At 50.5% G+C, this 6,034-nt stretch overlaps 1 protein-coding gene across 3 annotated transcripts in view; it reads right to left on the minus strand.

Moving 5' to 3' along the window:
* The window catches only part of PRKCD (protein kinase C delta), a 57,827-nt gene extending 52,199 nt beyond the window's left edge, over positions 1 to 5,628 (minus strand). For 2 of the 3 annotated variants that reach the window (XM_069095479.1, XM_069095477.1), the window contains exon 1: positions 4,591 to 5,628. The gene's annotated coding sequence lies outside the window, so the exon portion shown is untranslated. Of the gene's footprint in view, positions 1 to 4,582 lie in introns of all 3 variants that reach the window. The other variant, XM_069095478.1, reaches the window with a different exon arrangement.
* Positions 5,629 to 6,034: the final 406 nt, after the last annotated feature.

Genomic DNA, 6,034 nt, shown 5'->3' on the forward strand with positions numbered 1-6,034 from the left:
ATCTATCTATCTATCTATCTATCTATCTATCTATCTATCTATCTATCTATCTATCTATCTATCTATCTAAAACAAGTTCACAGACTCCAAGTTAAGAACCCCTGGATTAGATGATCATTAAGGTCCCTTTTGATTCTGATGATCATTCTATGGTGCCAAGTCTTTAATAAATACCCTCTAGGACCCCAGTCCTGCACTAGGCATTTAGGGAGAGATAAAGATATATAAACGGGGATCCCTTCTCTCTAGGAGCTCCAGACAGGCCAGGGAGAGAACAGAGGGCACCTGAACGTTGAGCACTGAATGAACCATTCCTCAGCCTATATAACCTGATCCTCACAGCCACTGACCCCCCCCCCCAAGCCACAGATACACTTGCTCACCTATCCCTTTTGCCCTAGTCCAAAAGGCCACAGACCCAATCCCAGGGGCATAGCTGTATGCACTGGTTTAATATTTTTCCTCTTTTTAACTTTAAATTATTTTAACTTTTAATTTAAATTCTAATTATCTCTTCCTGTTAAATGATGTCAATCCCCTGCAGCCATAGCCCAGAATCAACCCAGAATAGTCTACTCTCCATTATTCAGGGCTTAATAACCCAATGTGGAGATTACCTAGACATCTAGTTTCCCTTCCTGGGGTTAACTTCTCTCCGTCATTGTCTTAGTAAGGTAAAGAGATTCTGGGAGCATAGATTTAGAGCTGGAAAGGGCCTATAGTCCAATTACCTAAATCTGAGGCCAAGACAGGTAAGATAACTTGCCCCCAGTCACCCAGGTAGTAAAGGGGAGAGCTAGAATTTGAACCAGAATTCTGGGACCACAGATCCAGTGCCATTTCCACCACATCATGCTGATTCCAGTCTACATTGGCACTTGGGAACTGGGGACTAGGGTGAGAGGGGTAAGAAGGAAATAGGGCAGGGATCTCAGTCAAAAATCAAGACTAGAACCAAATCTTGGTATAAATTTTATTTTATGTGTCTGGTTTTCCCTGTACCCAATGCCTATCTAATTATAGTTTTATATATATATAAAAATTATAGACAGGGACATGTCCCTGTGTCCTTATCTCCACTCACATCACAGCTATCCTAGGTCAGGTCCTCATCACTTCTTGCCTGGACTATCTCAAGAGCCCATAAATTGATTAATTGGTCCTCTTGTCTCCAGTCCCCCTCCCCCCCATCTCTATTCCCTCCTCCACATATCTGTCAAATCAGAATTCCTAAAGCACAAACTGGACCATGTGACTTCCCTACTCCAGAAGCCTCACCGGTTCCCTATTGCCCAAAGAGTAAAATCCAAACTCCTCTCCTTGGTTTTTCAAGCCTGTCACAATCCGACTCCAACCTACCTTTCCAGGTTGACTTCACCCTGCTCCTCTCAAAGGCTTTTTTTCCAGCCAAAATGGCCTTCTGGTTGTTCACCTAACTCAACACGCCTTCTTCCACCTCAATGCCTTTGCACAGGCTGTCCCTGAAGCCTGGAATGTACTGGCCCCTCATCCTTGGAACTGCTAGCTCCCTTCAAGGTCAAGCTCAAATGCTGCCTCCTATCAAAGGCCTCTCTGGATCCCTTGGGTCAGCTGAGCTCTTCCCCAGCCCCCAGGAAATGACTGTATTTATTTATCTGTGTAGAAGTTTCCTCCTAGAGTCTAAGTTCTTCAAGGGCAAAGACTGTTTGTTTTTCACTTTTGACAATCCCCTGGCCATGCACAGTACCTGGAAAGTTGTGGGGGGTTTGGTCTAGGACTGCGGTTTCATAGGCATGTTGAAAGTCCTTTTTATTAATGCAGATCTCAGTCGATAAGCATTAAACACCTACTATGTGCCAAGAACTGTGCTAAGTGCTGGGCATCTAAAGAAAGACAAAAGACAGCCCCTACCCTCAAAGGGGAGGTGGGTGGGGCACAGAGTCTGGATTCAGGAGGACTGAGTTCAAATACGGCCTCAGACATTACTAATCATATGACCGTGGGCAAGTCACTTAACCTATTAGCCTCAGCTTCTTCATTTGTAAAATGAGCTAGAGAAGGAAATGGAAACCATTCCAGTATCTTTGCCAAGAAAATTCCAGAAGGGGTCACAAAAAGTCAGCCACACCAAGCAACAACAACAACCCTCGAAAAGCTCACACTCTAATAAGAGAGACAAGCAAATAAATAGAAACACACTGTATACAAGAGAAATAGGAAACAACCAACAGAGAGGAGGTCCCGGAAGTAAGAGTGAGTAGGAAAGATTTCCAGTAAAAGGTGGGATTGTGGGTGGGCCTTGAAGGAAGCCAGTGGAAGAGAGACAAGAAGGGGCAAGATGTGGACTGGGGCCAGCTCTTTGCCCTATACCATGTTTAATGCTCACTGAACTGTGTGAGTGTGATCCTGAGAGGCTAACCCCAAACCTTTATTAATCCTTCCCTCCAACACAGGTCAGAGGCCAGAGCTAGGGAACTCAGATCGCCACCAGAGAAGCCACTTTCTCCAAGCATTATGAATACACAGGAATGATGGATGCATGCACATACACTCACACACACTCAATCCCAGAATAAAATATGGAGTCACACTTTCACAGAGAGTAATTCGCATACACTAATCCAGCAGGCATTCGCACAGTCATGCACACTCACTCACACACACACACAGCCAGACATACCCACACAGTAACAGTCACTCAATCTTGAACAGTCACATTCGTATTCACTGCCTCCCACACATTCAGTCACATATTCGCCCTCTGCTGGCCTGTCCGTAGGCACTGTGGTTCAAACTATGTCTACTACAAGGAAGCTCAAATGACCCAGGTCTCTACCACTCAGTGACCTGGTCACAGGTGGCTACAGCATGTCTGGGTATATGTTGGGAGGAAAAAAAGAAACCATACACACACACACAGAGTCAGGTGGATGCATGTATAATTTCACCATGTAGTATCTGCATGGATAAACTTCCCTGATACCTAAACTCCCAGCAGGATTCTCAGAGGCAGGAGACACACAAACAGAGGGAACTCAGAGTTAACGCTGGACACAGGGAACTGGGGCACAAGGAGATGGGACATGAAACAGGGACAGAGACATGTAGGACAAACAGTGACAATAGTCACGCAGGAACAGAAAGAACACAGTCACAGAAAAATGCAGACTCTACCTAAAGCTAGATGGAGATACATAAAGAGATTATACAGGGAGATGACCCTCTGCCCCCCTCCCCAAGAAAATTCACCTGGATGGTGGTGAGAAACTCCCTAACCATAAATCTTTCTCATTGCTGCTAGTCATGGGAGAAAGTCAGGGGAGAGTGGAGGAGAAGGAAAAAGATGGTCAGATAAGGACCAACCCTTTTTCTCTACTCCCCACCAAAACTTAGAAATATAAGGGGTCATGCATGATGATGACTTCTGTGTGTGGGAGTAGTTGGATTCATTCTCTACACCCTTCCCCCCCAACACATAAAAAGGCCACTCATCAAACCAAGTGTCCCGGGTTCCCTTCCAGAGGTCCCCTCTCATCTGGTCCAGGGTGAGCCCCAGATCTACTGGTCCAGCTAAGATGGGGGGGGGGTACAGCTGTCCCTTAAAGTTCAGGAAAGGTGGTAACAGGAAGATAAGACACAAGGACAGAGAAAGACAGAGTCTAGGGAACAGAAAGGAGAGAGAAATGGATGAAGGAAAAAAGAGTCCCCAAGGGCAAGAGGACAAGAGATGTAGAAAGCAGGTAGTCAGCCAAATTAAGGGTCTTCTCCCCCTTTGTCCTGATGGGAAAAGGAGTCAGAAATAGGATAGGGAGGACATTATGTAGTTGGAAGGAGGGAAGAAGGAGATGTACTAGCATGGAGGGGACATAAGAGGAAGGGTGGGAACACAAAAGAGAGGGCAGAGAAAGTATGGGGAGTCCGAGAGGATAAGGGACAGAATGGTGAGTGGGACAAGGCAAGACCAAGCAATGTGGCAGGAGAAACAACATGAATGGTTGACAGCGAATGAGAAGGCAATGGATAAGGGGGAATAAGCGAGGGGGTTAATGGATGTGGGGATGACAAATGGAGGTCAATGAATGTGGGATGATGGATAGAGGTAAGTGGAAAGAGGATTACAGACTAGGTGACAAGGAATGAGGGGCATCCAAATATTGGGATGATAGAATAGGGGGACATTGGGTAGGGGACAACACAGAAGATGAATAGGAATGGTGCTTTTGGGGACAATGATGGGGAAGATTAATTTGGGGTACAACGAATGAGGGGATTATGGATGAGAAGACACAAATGGGGGTGGAGAGTGGGAAATGCCCGATCTTCATCCGTCAAGCGAAGAGGGACAGAGATACAAGGAGAGGTGCCAGGGAGAGACCCGACAAGTGAGAAAACCTGAAGAATGGTCACTGGGAAGGCAAAGCAGCGGAAGGGGCTATCGGCCATAGTTTTCACTTAGTTCAGTTTCAGAAGGGACCTGAAACTCTGAAAGTCCAGAGCAAGGAGACAGGTAGCCCTGACTGTACTGAAGAGCCTCCGGTTCCTCTCCCAATCCCCAATCCCGAGGGGTTAGGGGTCCTTAGCCCCTCTCCCGGTTCGCTCCTACCTCCTCACCTTCCGGTAGCCAAGAAAGGGGGGTTGCCTCTTCTGGGTGAGGGGTCTCTCCAGGCCCGGTAGCCTTCCTCGCCAGCGAGGGGTCTATCCCGGTGAACACCGGCCGAAGGGCTCTAAGAGAGCTCCCTGCCCTAGGGCTGGGGGTGGTCTCAGGTGTGAGGGGGCCTCTGCAGTCCGTTCTCACGGTCCCCTCACGATCTGGGACTAGGCGGGAGGGGATGGAGGAGGTTTGGGGGTGGAGAGTATCTCTTCTTAGTTCCGGGGGTGGAGAGAAGGCGGTGGGAGTGGTGGTGGTGGTGGTGGTGGTGGTGGTGATCTGTCTCTTAGTTCCAGGAGAGTCTCGCAGCCCCCAGGCTCTCGGCGATCGGGGGAGGAGTGGAAGTGGGGGTGGGATCGAGAGGGCGAAGTCTATGGCTCTCGACTTTGGGGAGTGTCGAGGCCCCTAGGGTGCTTCTCAGCGCACTAGGAGGGAGGCGGGAAACTCTCAGTCCTTTGGAACTTGGCGCTCAGGGGAGGTCAGGGGGGAGTCTCAGTCCTGGAGCCTGATCCGCCCGTGAGTGTGGAGATCGCTCAGTTTCTGGGGCGTCTCTGCCTCGGGAGTGAGGGATCGCTAGGTCTCCACAGTGACTTCGCCCTGGGAGCGGAGGGATCGCCCAGTCGTCTGGGGTCTCTCAGCCCTGGGAGTTGGCGGAGGGGGGGAGGAAGAGGAGCCGAGAATCTCAAGGTCCCTGGAGGGATCACTCAGTCCAACGAGTCTCTTCCCTCGGAGAGTGCCTCGGTTCTGCTGGACAGAGGGGTGGCAGGCTATCTTTTGGCCCAGGCGTCTCTCAGCTCCGGAGGGGAGGGGTAGAGGGGCGGGGGAATGGATCCCTCGGGTGCTGAAGGGGTATCTCTTCGCTTCTGTTGGGAGGTTCTCGCAGCCCCAGGATCCCTCTGCTGTGGGGCCGGGGAGCTCCCTCTCTGGTTCGGTTCCGGGGCCCGGACACCGCCGCTCCGGTCGCCTCTGGCTCCGGGTACCGTCACACAAGGAAGTGCGGAGTGGGGGGCGGGGCGGCCAAGACCTCACCCAGGTGCTGGGAACCCCAGCGGCCCGCCCAGTTCCGCCCAGAGCCTCCAAGGGCCGCCTCCGAGGCCGCCCTGGAGCCCGCCGCTCACCGCGCCCCTCCCCTCCTCCCGTTTCTCCGCCTAGGTCTCCCTCCTTCCCTCTGTCCCTCCTGGCCCCTCCTTTCCCTAGGCCCCCCAAGCTGCAACTGTGCTGCCGTCCCGCCCCTATAGGCAGTGTTTTTTCGTACTTTCCGTCTCTTGTAGAAGAGTGCGTGCGTGTGTGTGTGTGTGTGTGTGTGTGTGAGGGCAGAGTATCTAGCTTCTCCTCACATGAGGAAGAGTCCCCTATCCTGTCTCAGTCTCTTAAAAAGTTTTCTGACTTCCACTCCTCCTTTCCTAG

This window comes from Petaurus breviceps, unplaced genomic scaffold (assembly GCF_028583685.1).
Source record: "Petaurus breviceps papuanus isolate PSGF00001 unplaced genomic scaffold, PetGlider_PUasm1.0 227, whole genome shotgun sequence".
Taxonomy (NCBI): domain Eukaryota; kingdom Metazoa; phylum Chordata; class Mammalia; order Diprotodontia; family Petauridae; genus Petaurus; species Petaurus breviceps.